A 16267-nucleotide genomic window follows, 5' to 3' on the forward strand; every position below is an offset into this window, starting at 1 on the left:
TGGATATTTTGATGGTATTTCAGTATTTATTTCTGCTCGTTATCGTTACGGTGTTCTGTATGCGCACAAGGATAGAGCCTTTTCAAATGTCTAACGTAATTGGGAAAACATCAGTGGCTGCTTGTTGTATTGATAGCTGGGTGGAGCTCACAACATTATGACACGACTTCTACTGCTGTGTTATCCTTTGGTAATCTGGGAAGAAAATATACGTTTCTGTATTTTGTGTGTCACTGATCCAAGCAGATTCTTTTTCAGAGTTGTATGTCTTGTTAAACTTGAGTAAATCGAATTTAAAATCTGTCTTAGTCTGCCATTTTTTTTTTAGTTCTGTAGGGGTCATTAACATTTCCAATAAAAAAGGTGTAGGATGGTGTTTTGCTGTTAAGCAGGTTGAGTTGAATGTTCTACTTGTTGACTTCATTTCCCGAACGTCCTCGCGATTTTTATTTTAGGCGTTTCCCATTTTTTTTTCTTCTTTTTGCAAGATAGTGGTTGTACCGCCGTGTAAGCACAATGTACCCCTCCCCTTTTCACACGGCACCTTTCTCTTATACATGCCACTTAGACTATATTACGATTTTTATGACCAAGAGAACTGAACGTCTCGCTTATTCCACTACCTTTTTGCTTATTTGTAACCAGGGCACAAGTCCTGGGAAAAATACTAAAGGACCAATTGGTGCAGCCATTTCGCAATACTGTCACAGACAGTGACATCACAGTGTGGATTATTAAACTGTAATGCTAATCTCCATTTAGAACTGAACCAGCCTATTCTCCCAAAAACATTTAGCATAGTTGCAGACATTTAAAAATAAAATTTTGGGTTTGTTTCACAATTTTTTAAAAATCACGTCAAGGTTTTCCTCATGTCATTTGGTAGTATACATCAGAAATAGTGAAAAGGTACACTGTATTTAAAGAGATACGTAGAACTTTGTATTACACCGCTAAACTACGTTTATAGAGAAAATAAGATGTGCTTGGTGTTGATTAGGATGTAAAAGTGATAAATGTTGTGAAGCTTCCTGATGCTTCTCTTAAGAGAATCAAAAATACTGTGCCTCTCGCGCACATAAGGGGGGTGCTACCAGTGGTAAGGGGTTTAACCCCGAGTCCAGGTTACATGCTTACAGTATTTCTAAATGTTGTGGGCACAGGGTGACGCCGCGCAACCTCCCTTTTCCTCGGGTAGAGGGCACTAAGCTCCTTCCCTAAATAGTGAGGACTAAATAAATCTACGTCCAAATCCCGACTCGTGCCATGGTTGTAACTGAGTAGCATTTAAGTCTGTAATATTCCCTTGCACACCTGTAAAAATGCCCGTTTTAACAATGTCTTTGCTACTTGCGCTGATTTGCGAAGGGGGCCGAACCTTCTTTTAAAATTACGTTTCTCACACCATGTCTTTAAATATTTGTTATCTCAAACGCTAAACATCTAATTGCATTTTCAGCTGTCTCTTGATGCCTTTCATGTTTACCCTCTCAGCCCCCCTCAAATAGTCTTTTTTAAACCCGAAAATGTAAATTGTATGGAATTACCATTTTAAAAAGTATGCCTATTTTGTACGGAGAGACGCTAATCAAAAATGTACATGGCTAACAACGCACAAAGTGAGCACAGATTACCAACCGAGACTGTTCCAGTGGTAAAATGTTTTCCCACCTATAGGAACTAGGCGAAAATTAATTGTTTGCTTGAGCCTTTCCCATTTATCTCTGTTATAATGTCGGAGGTTTTCATTCTAATAGTTCAAAAGCAATAAATATTGTCTTTTGCCCAGTACTCCCCCCGCCCCCCCACCCTCGGGTTGTGATTGCAGTGTGCTTACCGGAAGTGGACTCGCAGGCAATGTGTTGGTGCGGTGGAAAGATGATTTCCAGACATTATCAAACTGTACAATTCTAAAGAGTTTCAAGCAAGATCATTGATCTTGGCATTTAAGTGCCTGGCAATTTTAGTGCTTATTGGTTCACTCAGTAGTTTAAGTGCATGTTGCTGAAGTGTATAACTGACAGGGCACACCTTTTTTTTACTGGTAGGATTTACTTTTATCCTTTCAGAGTTGGGCGGAGACCGGAATCTGTGATCATGGTTGCTGCGGTTACACCTCTCTGTCATTTTAATTTCAATTTTCTCAGCTCTGACACAAACTGATTTCTTGGTTAGTTTACTTAAAACCCCACACTGGAGAAGCATTGTGTCAGCATGTGTAGATAGTAAGATTTTTTTCAGGTAGGAAGTAAGAAAACCTGTTGGATTTTCTACTCCTGCTCATCTAATAGTGAAGTCCATCTCAACAATCAAGAGGATGGTGTTTTACTGTTCCATGTGCAGTTATGGAGCACTTCACTGAGCATTCTTCTGGGTACATCCAACCACCTTACCATCAGAGTAATTTCGCGTTTTCCTGAGTTCCTCTACATTTTCAAATTGTTTCATTTATAGCATCGACTAACTTCTTAGTCTATCCCACAGGTTCATGGTGAGTTTTTCAGTTTTATACTTGGAGTCTCAGGACAACCATCCTACTGAAGTTGTGTCTAAAATCCTATGCTGATACAGACTTTACATATTTATTTTCTTAGTAAAAAAACACTTGTAAGAACACGCAAGCTGACTTCAAAGCTCCTAAGTGTTTGACCCTGCCTGTGTCCTGTTCTAGCTCCACTCCAAGTGCATCCACAAAACAGATGCAAGGCTATGGAACTTCATATGACCAGATTCTGTATGCCTGAAATATCCTGCAGAATTCCTTCAAATTCTAATTTTTCAGTGAATTACAGCACCACCTGCAGACTGGCCAGGCCCACTTGTGCCTCAGCTTGCTCATTGAATCTTGTTCCACTGAAAGACTAATAGTGACACTTAGAAGAAGTTTTGTACTTTTATGGCTTAACAAAAACCTTAACAGATTCCTCACACTGAAGTCCTCTTAATGGGATGTGCACCCTAGCTTCATAAACCGGCTAAATCTGTTTTTGTTCTATTTCCGCTTATTTTTATGGTCCAGCTCCTAGTGGTTTCTAGTTAGGACATTCTTATTCATTTATTAATTTCACCTGACCTCAGTTGTTGATAATTCCAATGTCTTTGAGCACCGCATTAAGGATTACGCCAATAAAATGGGTCAAATTACTAAATTACACGTTCACTACATCATTTGGCTTACCATTGTTTGTCAACAGTTTGGTCTCTGTATTTTCAGATCTTGGGTAGAGTCCATTAATACTCTAATATTTCTCTTGCTCCTATCCTGCCACTGCCTTAGTGAAATAGGTTCTCATTAACTGTGGACAATGTCTTTAATATTTGATAGTTTTGTCTATGCATATTGCAGCACCTCACCCGATTATTAGTAGATCATGAGATGGAGTAAGACATAGCTGTCTTCTTTTGTACTTCCAATTCAGTTGCTCTGTTTCTGTGTGCATATAAGGAGGAATTCACATGAAAAGACTGTTTTAATTACTTAAAGTAATTGGTCTATACTTCTTCGTTTCATTCATAACACTTGAGGCTTGTCTGCCTTTGACATGCATACCCAGTATCAAAGCCAAAAGCTACCCTTCTTATATGGCTATAAACAGGAGTGTCTATTCCAAAAACATTCTGTTCATACAAAGCTTTATATAGAAATTACTCCCTCAAATCCCATAAGTGCCCCAGAGCAAGTGGGGGAAGTAATGAATGAAACAATGAAGTATGGATGTGGAGTAATGGAATTCCGGTAGGTAAGTAAATCATTAACTATTAAGTCCCTTTACTCGTTTCCTTCATTACACATGAAGAATATCTGATCTAACACAGGACAAATTAAAAATAATCCTGATAGTCAAAACAGTGCTCATAACATTTCAGTCAGACCAAGAGCAAAATCTGCATAGTACATCATAGTAGAGAGCACCTTGAAACCAAAAACCTGTTTGAGCTGAACATCTAGCAATATGAAGTAATGGCTTACAAACATGGGAATTACACAGGCAGCTACCCTGTGAATTGCCACTAGGAAGGCATCTTGAACCTCTGCTCATGAAGCTGACATGCTTCTTGTGGATCTTCCCAGAATCATTAAGGGACAAGGTACTTTAAACATTTGATAAGTTTAATAAATTGGATAGTGCTGCACTTGGCCTTTTTCAGCAGGGTCATACACAAACATTTTTTGCCTTCATCCTCCTGTTTTTGGAACCCATCTTTGTTGGCTTTCAGGACTTTTCTCACTTTACCACTGCTATCCAGTGCTAAAGTGCCTGTAGGGCGTAGTGTATTCAAAAAGTTGGACTTGTACTTTTAAGTTTTACAAATCCTGGTTGTGAAAAACTCTTAACTTCTTTTTCACTACTGCAAGTCCTACCTCTTTCATAGGATAGCATTGGGTTACCTTATTACATTTAATAAGTGGTAATTTTCAATTGGAAGCAAGAAAGATTATTGAGTTTGGTGTCTGAAAAATTGTAATTACAAATCCTCTTTGATGGTTACGTTGGATTATAAGATACAAGTTTGAAAATGCAATTTTAGAAAGTTGGCATTTTTCTGCCCTAACTACTTGGTGCCTTCAACCTGTTCCTGGGACACAGGACTGGGTGTATTTGACAGATGGATTTAGTTTTTCCTCCCAGACAGCCAAACAAATGGTTGGAGGGATTAGGTGTGCCTGGATGGGGCATCAACTGGCAGGATGGGGGGTGGAGCTGGACACCGCCCTACTTGCAACTGAATAGGCTGTTCCCCCGTCATCACACAAGGGACTTGTCACCACTGCATTGTTCATGCAGCCAGCTTGGAGCCAGGGCAGGGAAGGCAGGAAAGTTGAAAGACTTCAAAGTGAATTCTCTAGAAACTTTATCCACTTCAAAGAAGGCACCAAGTATAGTGTACCCTCAGTCCCAAATCTTCAGTATACCGTTGGACCTTTAGAAGAGTCAGAAGGACTGACTTCTGTGCTGCTCTGCACGAAGGACTGCTACTCTGTTGCCCTGCTGCCTGAGTAAAAGGACTGGACCTGCATCTTGAGCCCAGGATCACCAGGGTGACTCCAAGTGCTAGTTGGCTGGCATCCTGATCAGAGCCTCAGGGACTGAACAGGTCCAACCACCTTGAACCCTCCACCTGGACTTTGCCTGCTGCGAGTTCTACCCCCTCCCACCCAAGTATTGCTACCCTAGTCGCTGACGCTGACTATGTTTGGCTAGCCCAAGTGTGGTCATTTGGGCAGAACCGATGCAGTGTGACGCATCTCTTTGCAGCCTCTTTGGAACCGTTGCAGCGCAATGCATCCCTTTACACTGGCCTTCACATCGTAAGCCCCTCGTCAACGGCATCCTCCACGACAACACGGGACTCTGCATTGCAGCTGCAGCGTGACCCAACCTCAATGTGAGATCTTGCAACGCTTTGCAAACCAGGATTTGAGGTACTTTGTTCAGCGAGCCTAACTAGGTCCCTGTATCCGGCCCACGCTCCATCACTGTTGGCCTGAACTTGTGACTTTGTCCCGGTCTGGCACAACCATATAAACACAGTTGGTGCTTTGTGCTTCTAGACACTATTTTCACTTAAAACTTTAAAATTGCATATTTCTAGTTCTTATGACTGAACTCCTTCAGAAGCCCAGAATAGCTACAGCTAACTGTCCTGGAAAACTCTTCCTCTTTAAACTGACCTATTCAGTCTCTAAGCTGCTAAGAGGAGCCATTGCGGAATTTCTTTAAAAAGAACTGTGTGGCTCAATGAAGACAAAGCAGTCGGAAGGATTATCTCTAGGCATGGTTTTATTAATGACCAGAGGGATACCAGGAAGAGCGTAGCCAAACTGGATCAATCCAAATAACTTCTGCCTCTTCGTTTCTCACCCAAACCAGACATTTCAAAATCAGAGGGAATGGGGGAAAGGCAAGAAGCCTATCATTGGGCCAGGGTAAGGAAAGCGCTTCTATCTTCCAAACAAGAGTCCTTTTCCCCTTGAACAAAAGTTTGAAAAAAGAGCATTCCTTGGACTGGTAAAGAGGTCTACCACATCGCCCTCCCTACTTCTGACACAGATTGGCAAACAACTGTAGATCGAGACAAAAATCCTCGGATTAAGGAATTTTCCTGATCAGTGTCTGCCAGTGTATTCAGAACTCCCTGATTGCGGATAGCTGACAGGAATAATAAATCTTTCTCTGCCCAAGTGAAAATCAAGTTTGTGATAATGCATAGAGTGGGTGACCCGAGTCCCCTATTGCGTGACTATGTACTATTTTGCTGTGATATTGTCTGTTTCAATCAGTACTACTTTCCACAGCAATTGATGGGGAAATCCCCTGCAGTGCCAGACTAATTGTATCCAATTAATTCCAGTTTCAGGAATGTCTTTTTCTGGAGAAGGGATCTTTCCCCTGCATAACCATATCCTTCATCCAGTCTCTCTGGTTGCTGGCATGTGTTATTACCGCCCACTCCAGTGGGGAGAGATGAACACTTACATTGGTTCAACAGGATCTGTTGTTTAAATTAAATGGTGGATGGATCATCCACCACCTAATGTCTTCCTTGATCCTTTAATCCAACAGAATCCTGTGGTCTTAGAATTGCTGTCCAATTCCAATGACGGAGGTTGAGATTTACTACCACTCCGAATTAGGCAGATTCCAAAGGAGCCATGGATAATGTGGATGCCATGTCACCTTGAATCTGTATAGGCTACATGTGACTGTAATGTCTGAATCATTCTCTCTGGAAGCACAACAATATTCGGATCTGAACTTAGTTCCTATGATCGTCCTATCCTAGGCTGGTTCCCCGTGAGGTTTTTATTTAGATTTATTAGGAAAAAATGGATTTGCAGAATAGTGATCACTTTCTTCAAGTCTTGCACTAGTTGATTGCTGGATTTGTAAGGGATTAACTAGTCCTAAGAGATAAGGATGCAATAAATGTCCTTTTCTTTGAAGCGGGAAAGCCAGAGAGCCAAACGGCTTTGTTTAAACTCTGAGTGTTTATTTTATCCGAAAGAAAGAGCGCAGGATTGAAAATAAAGGTCTCCTGCTGCAAACCTTAATTATTTCTGATGCTGAGGTTGGATGGAAATGTGAAGATAAGTGTCTTGTAATTCAAGAGTAACTAAAAATTTATTTATTCCTGCAAACGCTCCTTTTTGACATGAATGGTCTTTTTAGGTCTCGCCTGAGCTATCGCGCAAGCGATGCTCTGCAAGACATTTAGTAGGTGGGTTTAGAAAGTGCTAACCATGTTTTTGTGCTGGCGACAAGCTACAGTGCACGATGGCGTGCACGTGCACAGCTGCTCCCTGCATTCCCCCCTCCCTTCTCGCCCAGCCATCTGCCTTTCCTGCGCCAGCCTGCAGCCCCACCTCTGCCCCTCCCCCCGCTGCTGCGCGCATCTCGATCACTTTCGCTTTGAGTGATCGCGATGACTATAGGTTTTTTTTTTCTCCAAAAGCCGTGCCAAGCCCGTGTGCGGTCTTTAGTTATAAAACGTGCCCGAGCCTTGCTGTGTCGTGGTAATCCCTGCCGCAGTAATGGGGGATTTGTGAGTGGATTATTTATTGTTCGCAGCTGGCGCAGGGATGCCCTCTCACAGCACAGGCCGCTGACGTCTGTCGGAATCTCTTTTCGTGTTTTCATGTATGTATTTGCCTTATAAAGCCTGGAGAGTGCCCAAGTACGCTGAAGTGACATGAAGACGGGGCGGAGCCTCTCCCACACACGTGACGAACATATCAGAAAAACACCCACTTTTCACGCAGTGTTCTTTTTACCAAGCGTGTTGAGAGTGGCGTAGCATAGGGGTCACTGTGCCAGGGGCTGTAAAGCGAGCAAGGAATATGGGCCCCCATCTCTTATTTTTGTTGTAAAACTGCTGTACCATTTGGTCCTGGCGCCATTTCACCTGCTGCACTATGGATAGCTAGGCCTCTGTGTGCTGAAGTATGGCTTTGGATCTAATGCCGACTGTTGTCATCATACAGGCAGGCCTGCTGCCTTACTTTTGTGTAAAATGTGCCCACCTCTCTCTTATCCCACCCAGAACTGCCGCCTGCTTGGCAGCTTTTTGATGGGTGGGGGTGCGATGTTCTCAGGATTCTTAGGGAACATAGCAGTCCATGCCATCTGACTTTAAAAACTGGCAGTATTGAGAATAAGACTTGGTGTGCTCTAGGTATATAGCGGAATGACTCTCATGGTGTGATGTTGGCGCTGAAGGAACTGGCAGTGTGCTGTGCAGGGTACCCGGTACTTTCGAGGTGTGAGTTACCCAGATATATCTGTAGAAGGGACTTTTTTTATAGACTGTAGCAGGGTGAAGGTTAGCAGAGTAACCTTCACCCTGCTCGGGCCCCTGCGCCTCTTAAGTAGCAGGGCTGCTCCCGGCCTGCACCTCTGTAAACCGATGCTAGTTCTGCCTCTCAGCAGTGACACTGCCTGCCCCCTGGGACTGCTCTGAAATGATGAGGCTCGCCCTCTGCAGCTGCACTCATTAACTCGATGCCACCTGCACGTCTCTGCACTGGTGCACCGTGAAATCTCGCTGCCCCCGTGATTCTGTGCCTTTTTCTCCTTCTGTCCCCTTCACTGCCCCCGTGATTCTGTGCCTTTTTTTCTCCTTCTGTCCCCTTCGCTGCCCCGTGATTCTGTGCCTTTTTCTCCTTCTGTCCCCTTCACTGCCCCTGTGATTCTGTGCCTTTTTTCTCCTTCTGTCCCCCTCGCTGCCCCTGTGATTCTGTGCCTTTTTTCTACTTCTGACCCCTTCCACCAGGCACACACACCACCAGCCATAAGTGCGCAATTTCTACAGGCACAAACCCCACCAGCCATCAGTGCTCGCTTCCACCAGGCACACACCACCGGATATCAGTGCACGCTTTCACCAGGCACACACACACCACTAGCCGTCAGTGCACACTTTCACCAGGCGCATACACAACACCAGCCGTCAGTGCATGCTTTGACCAGGCACACACACACACCACCAGCCGTCAGTGCACGCTTTCACCAGGCGCACACACACACCACCAGCCGTCAGTGCACGCTTTCACCAGGCACACACCACCAGCCGTCAGTGCATGCTTTCCGAAGGCACACACACCACCAGCCATCAGTGCACAATTTCTACCGGCACACACACCACCAGCCATCAGTGCACACATCAAGTGTTAACGCATCCACAATTAACTATTGTAGCAATCGCAGTATGGCGCAATTTACTTTTAAACCTATTCATCTAAAGCGCAGCATGCCACCATTGCTACAAAAATAAATACACCTTTTTTGGGCCTACAATTTATAGACTTTGGTTGCAATTGGTGTTGAAATATTTAGCAATGCCAATAGCTCAAACTTAATTAATGCGAGACCTATTGGCTATGCCAATGCTTGTTTCCAAATGCTTCTGCTTTAGATCCAGTCATGGCGAAACCCTCTTGAAACGTTTTCAACAGTAATGGAGTATACCCCGGTTCTCTTGCTGTACTAATAGCACGGGAATTATCGCATCCTTCCTTAACAATAAAAAAACAAATGCCTTCCCATAGGCCTTTTGCTTGAATCTGTTTTTTGTAATAGGCATATTGATGGTTCCTGAACCTGGATGTGACGAGAGAAATTTGTTAGATAGTTTTTTCTCACAATACTTAGTATCAAGAGATCTGACGTCTTTTTCTCAGACTTCCAGGAACTTCCAAATTCTTCCTCTCCCAAATTACAGTTTCACTTTTTCTCCTTGATAGCCGTTACTTCTATTTTGTCCCAGAAGACAGTGAGACAGCATTTCTCTTAATTTACTGTTTCTTTCGCTGGGAATCTCTTCTACAAGGAGACCCTGAAGCTTTAGGATAAATCTTATAATGGGTCTAACAAGAGCGACCAGATGAATCTTAAACCCTACCTCTTTAGGTCAGATCATGCTGTCTATCGTTGAACTCTTATGTGACAAGCTTTTGTGAAAATCTGATGTAATTGTTTATCATATATCTTTTTACCACAGAAGGGGACTTTCAGCAATAATGATATCTCTGCTATGGCAGCCTTCCAGTCTCTCATCCTCATGTGCCTACAGGCTAATACTGTGGCACCTGAAGTCCGTACCGAAGCCCTGATGGCATCACAAGAGATAGTCAACAGTAAACGTGCCTGCTGCTCCATTTGCACCAAAAGGTCAGACCAGTGTTGTTCTTCTTGCCTGGCAACTGCCAATCATTCAAAGTCCTGGACCAGTGAATGGGCCGTATATGATGGACAGGTGCCAACTCTATGAGCGAGGTTGTTCCCAGCAAAGACTTGTTTAGTGCAATTTTTATCTTAAGCGGAGGATCACATGATAAACAGTCTTCAGGATCTGTAGAGGTGTGGCAAATCAAAGTTTTCAGAGTTGTATTGATCCTTATTTTATGAGGTACACTTCTGCATCCATAAACACATATATCCTTTGTATGAAGCGAGGGATACTGAGATGATCCAAGTCCTTTCATACCCTTAGAATAAAAGCCTTTATATGATCCTGTAAGGTCAGTTCCAGGGTAGAGGGTCTATCACAATTCATAAACCAATCCTGTTGCTCCTTTAAGAGAGCCACCAGTGCAAAACGTCCCTTATGTGGTCCAAAATGTGGCAGACTCTCTCTCTCCTATTGTGCTTGCCTGAGAAGTAGGCTTTGGGACTGCCATCTCAGAGACTGAAGTGGAAAAATCAATCCTGTCTTGGGTATCGTGTGCGCCATTTCTTTTCTCTTTTTAATTGTTTTGAAGCCAAAGCTTTGACTAGTGCCACTGCAGCCATTTTCTGAATTTCATTAACTAACATTAATCCACTGGCTCATTAGAACAAAACCACCAATCCCCTTTATATCTTTTTTAACATATTGCCGTAAGATTATATATATATATATATATATATATCAATTGAAAATGGCACAAAACAGCAACTGGTGGACCAACTGCCAGAACACACATATAGGCCTCTTACATCTTTTGTAGTACGCTCCCTGCTACTGAGCAAACTCCCATCCCTTGATACTAGCCACATAATGAATGGTAAAACTGAAAGCTGAATCTATGCTTTCAAAGTGCTGCCAACTTTGAGTTGCTGACAGCTTATTTACGTCCACACTGCATCTCCTTCTCCAAACCGAGAAGCATCTCAATTTCGTCAAGAAAATGCCAGCAGGCCACCAAGCTCTGCCATTCCCATGGAATCCCCTTAAAAGAACCATTTTGGGGCAGAAATACAATCGCCTATGGAGCATTGCAGGAGCGATACCACAACCAGTACACCTAGCAGCCAGTGCGCTGTACTCAACTGAAGTAAGCCTTCTGAAAACAGTCATGCAAAACAGGATATGTTGGGTGTGCCAGTCCGGTTTATAGCCATGTGATTAGAGCGGGCTGTTTGTTTTTGGCTTAGACTGTGGATATTCCAGTTTGTGGTGGTGGAAACTCTTCATGTGTAATGAAGGAAAAAAGGAAGGGGACAACAAGGTAATTCACTTGAAATACCCAAATGATTAATCACATGCTACATTTTATATATATCTTAAGGCCAGTGTTTCCTTGGTAACATTAGACATGATTTAAAGGCAGAGAAGCTTTCATTCTGAGTAGCTGTATCACTATTGTAATTTTGAGCATACATTAGGACCAACCCAGTGAGCATCTTAAACGGAAAATACATTCCAAGCAATCCGATTGCACACACATAGTAGTTGTATCTTTATTTGGTTTTTCCTAAAAGAAAATCATAAAAGCACAGCAGCATATAAATAGTTTAAAAGATTTTTCTTACCAACTCACCTTCCTCACAATAAGATAACATTGTTAAGTGCAAACCTATATGACACGTGTGGCTTAGAAACTACAACCACCAGGAGATGATAATGTGAATGAGGTACTTTCAAAGTTCATAAAGTGACTATGCTAATAACCACCTGTTTTATGCTTTAGTAAAGTGTCGAGTGCACAGTTCCATCAAGATATTTACAATGGAATACTATTGAGCAAACCTTTGAGACTAGATACTACTATTTAAAACCAGTTAAAAATTAGGTTATCCATCATGGTAAAATAGTACTCGCCTATATCCAATTTACGAACAGTAATTTAGTAGCACTTATGTACTTATCAAGAAGTGGTAAGCTTAACTTCACCATCAATTTCATGCAAGACTATCTTAAATAAATAAGCTCAATACTATCATTGGTTAAAATCTCATTAAAAAAAAAAAAACTATCCTTACATTTTATTTGATCTTCCTTAATGGCGTAGTGGATATATAAGGTGCTTTATTTTGAGATCATTTTGTATTCAAGTTTAACAATATACTGTTTCTTTTTCTCCATGCATGTAGCAAGTATCTGGACAGTCCAAAGATTAAAAAATCTGTGCAGTCACTTTTTTAAATCCTGCTAATCTCCACTGATCAATTGGAAGCCAAAATCTGACATATTGGGAGCAATATTGTTTTTCTGATGTTTTTGTACTTGGGACAGAAGAATAAAAAATGTTCTTCTGTTTCAGATATGCCTTTACATACCGTACAGCTGGACAAAACATTAGAACCATTCCATTTACTTCAAAAACTATTAATTGGAAGGATACTATCCCTAAATTTTAGATATAGGGATTTCGCAAGTGGTGGTTCTATGCGATTCAAAAAGTCTTCCTGCTGCATATTATCTTTAAAACTTAGAAACCTGTTTGTCAGCGTCCCTGCTGTTCTCTTGCTTAGCCAGTTATTAGCCATGTAACTGCAATATCTCTTTTTAAGGAGGTTTAAGGACCTTTTTTGAATGCTGTCCGGTTTAAGCCACAAATAGCTCATGCTCAGTTTGACCAATCATCCCTTGATGTAGTTGAACCCCTGGACACACCCTCTGGTATCTGATGATACTTTTTCTATGCATGATTCTTTCATAGGTAGTGGTGAGTAATTTGACCAAATACAAATCCAGAACGGGGGCAGCCTGAGAGCAATTGTGTGAGCAGCATTATTCAAACCCAGGTCCAAATGCATTGGTGTCAGTGGTGCATTTTGGGGGAGCTCCAAGACTGATCTCAGGAATATATTTTCAGTTTTTTCAATGGGGCTCACATTAGTGTGGCCCCATAACTCCGCCCCATAAAGTGCGGCGCCTAAGCCCTATGCCTGGTATACTTGGATTGCTGGCTTCACAGGTCTATAAATTGACTTCCTAAGCTTTTTAACTAGGGTGGTCTCCATATGTTGTAGCAAAAGCTGTCTGTTTACTATTTGTGGGGTCCATGATTGAGTACTTGTCAGCCTTACCCCTAGGTAATCACATTGTTTCACCTCCTCTTATGCTGTAGAAACCAAATTAATACTACGCTTAAAAGAAGTGTGCAATTTTAAAAACCATAAATTTTGTTTTTGAGGTGTTGATTTCTAATCCAAATTCATTACATCCCTCCCCAAACTGGTCTACAAAGTTTGGGAGTACAATCTGGGTTTGGGAGATGAGCAGGGTGTCATCTATGAAGAAAAGTGTGGGGACTACTTGCCCAGCAAGCCTTGGGGAATCACCCCTACAATCTATTAGTGGTTCGATCAGACCATTGATGTAAAGGTAAAGCGAGTGGGAGCAAGAACACACCCTTACAGCACTCTTCTATTTACCTTTATCCGATCGGTTAGTCCCTCCTCGCTCCCCCATCTAAATCGGCATAATTATTCGTATTGAATCTATTAATGAGTTGCAAAAGATTTTCCCGAACTCCCATTTTAGTGAGGGCTGCCCAAAGTTTTTCACTGAGAACTAAGTCAAATGCAGCGCGGGGGTCTAGAAACACTACATATAGTGGCTCTTATTTGTTGCATATTTCCAGAGGATCAGTAGAAAACGAAATAACTGATCTATGGTGCTTGTTTTCCCTCTAAATCCTGCCTGCAGGGGTGATGGTAGGTTCCCTTCTCTCGTCCAATCATGGATTCTCTCTAGCAAGTGCCAACAAAATATTTTCTGGGTGATGTCAGTAAGGCTAATATGCCTGTAATTTGCCGTATCACTTTTGTCCCCTTTTTTTTAAATATAGGCACAACTTGAGCAACTGAATCCGGAATTGCAGCGCCCTTTAGTATGGCATTAAAGGTGCAAGTCAAAATCACATTCCATATTTTGGTTTCGGAAAGGTAGAGATCGCCCAGGATTTTATCAAGGCCAGGTGCTTTCTGCCCACTGCAGAGTTGCTATTGCATCTAAGGCTTCTTCTATGATGAAGGTGAGATGATCTGTGTCAGTTTCTGGATTAAAATGCTCTAGTGTTACTCCATCTCTTGCTTACTGTCCTGCATATCATTTGGAGTAATGTTCTATCCACGCCCCTTTTCACACCTCTCTGCAACGCAACTTTCTGGCACTTACTGGAGGTACCTGGTGGGCTAGTTGGCCCCCAGGGACCCTCAGGATTCAAGGGGACTTAATCCCGTGGCGTGTTTTAAGTTGGGTATTAAGTCCTCTTGAGTCCTGAGGGTCCCTGGGTGCCAACTAGCCCACCAGCAACCTCCAGTAAACGCCACAGAGCTGCGTTGCAGAGTGGTGTATAAAGGGGGCGTGGCCTTGGACCACCTCTCTGCAACGCAGCTCCCTGGCGCTTACTGGAGGTACCTGGTGGGCTAGTTGGCCCCCAGGGACCCCCAGTATTTAAGGGAAATTAATTTCCCAACTTACAACGCGCCACGGGGCGCTTTTGCAGAGGGATGCAGGGAGGGGGCGGGGCCTCCAGCACAATACCGTTTTTTTCAGAAGGGGGGCTGTGTGGCCCCATTCTTTTCCCATTTTTGAGGCCCTGGGGACCCCATCCCCCAGGGCCTGACCCCTATATTTAACACACAAAAAAATACGGGTAGGGGGCTGCGTGGCCCCCTCCCGAGGTCAATTTCGGCCCCGGGTTCCCCATCCCCCGGGGCATGGGCATAATTTTTTTTTTTCGTATAAAATTTAGGAGGGGGGCTGCGTGGACCCCCCCTCCTGAGGCCTCTATTAGCCCCAGGGACCCCATCCCCTGGGGCTGTGCCTCTTTTTGTAAAACTTTTTAAGGGAGGGGGTCACGCGGGCCACCTCCCAGGCCACTCGTGGCCCCGAGGAACCCATTCCCCGGGGCCTGGCCTTTCCGTTTCGGACCTTGAGGGGACCCCAATTCCCCCACAGTCCCGCCGGCTCTCTCCGCCTGTTGCGGGAGCCGGCATTGCTTTTCCACACGGGGAGCTGCTGACATGCAGCTCCCCTTATGGCAAAGCAATCTGGTTTGGATTTTGTAAGCGAGAGCAGGAAACCTGCTCTCGCTTACAATATCCAAATCAGTGCCCCCGGGACCTGGCCCACCCAGAGGCTAAAATGCAAAAAAGCACGGGAGTCCACTGCTTGTTTTCTTGGCTGGATTTGCGACCCCCAGCGCGAATTCGGCTGATTGTTTTTTTTGGGTTTTCCTGAGCAGGCCTAGGGGGTCAGGGGGTTTCTGCCCAGCCCCCTTTTCTTGTTTTTCACCTTAGTTTCACTGTTTTCTTGTGACTCGGTTGTACCGAGTCACAAGATGGCTGCCAACACTTCCTGGTTTGGAGTGTTGGCAGCCAATCCCAGTGAAGCTCGTGGTCGGGAGGATTCGCGAATCCACCGCGTCCCTATATATCAAAACTTTCATTTTTTGAATATCTCCGCAACTACTGAATGAATTTACACCATTTAACAAAAAGGACTCTTTCTGAACCTAGGGCTACCTTTTTGCAAAATTTGGTGTAATTCAAAACAAGCATTGGCATAGCCAATAGGTCTCGCCTATGGGACCTTATAAGTGTTTAGCCATGCAACGGTTGATGTTGTTGCACCAAGGCTATTGTGCTGCATAACTAAATACTTATAAGGTCCCAAAAGCGAGACCCATTGGCTATACCAATGCTTGTTTTTAGTGCTTTGAATTCGGGATTGCTTTGTAAACATAGTGTAAGTACCGTGTGAAGGCGCTAGCGGTGCTCAGTCCACTGAACGTAGAGGCCCTTCACACGAGGATTCACCTGTGCCTGAGTTGGACCTTAACTTTTCCACACAGCTCTGACACAGAGGGGATCATTTATGAGAAAGTGACGCAGCAGAACGAACGCGGGGCATTCTGCGTGGAGAAAAGTAAGACCAAGAAAAGTAAGGGAGAATCGAGAAGCAGGGCGAGATGACCAGCGGAACGAAAATAGGAGCGAATCAGGCGGGTATCAGCCGCGTGTGTATGTATGTGTATATATGTATATATATATAT

General features: G+C 43.4%; 1 protein-coding gene across 2 annotated transcripts in view; it reads left to right on the forward strand.

Annotated features, from left to right (window-relative positions):
* Window positions 1-16267, forward strand: part of RAB27B (RAB27B, member RAS oncogene family) — a 692526-nt gene that overhangs the window by 375454 nt on the left and 300805 nt on the right. The gene's annotated exons all lie outside the window — the stretch shown is intronic.

This window comes from Triturus cristatus, chromosome 2_1, assembly GCF_964204655.1.
Source record: "Triturus cristatus chromosome 2_1, aTriCri1.1, whole genome shotgun sequence".
NCBI classification, from domain to species: Eukaryota; Metazoa; Chordata; class Amphibia; order Caudata; family Salamandridae; genus Triturus; species Triturus cristatus.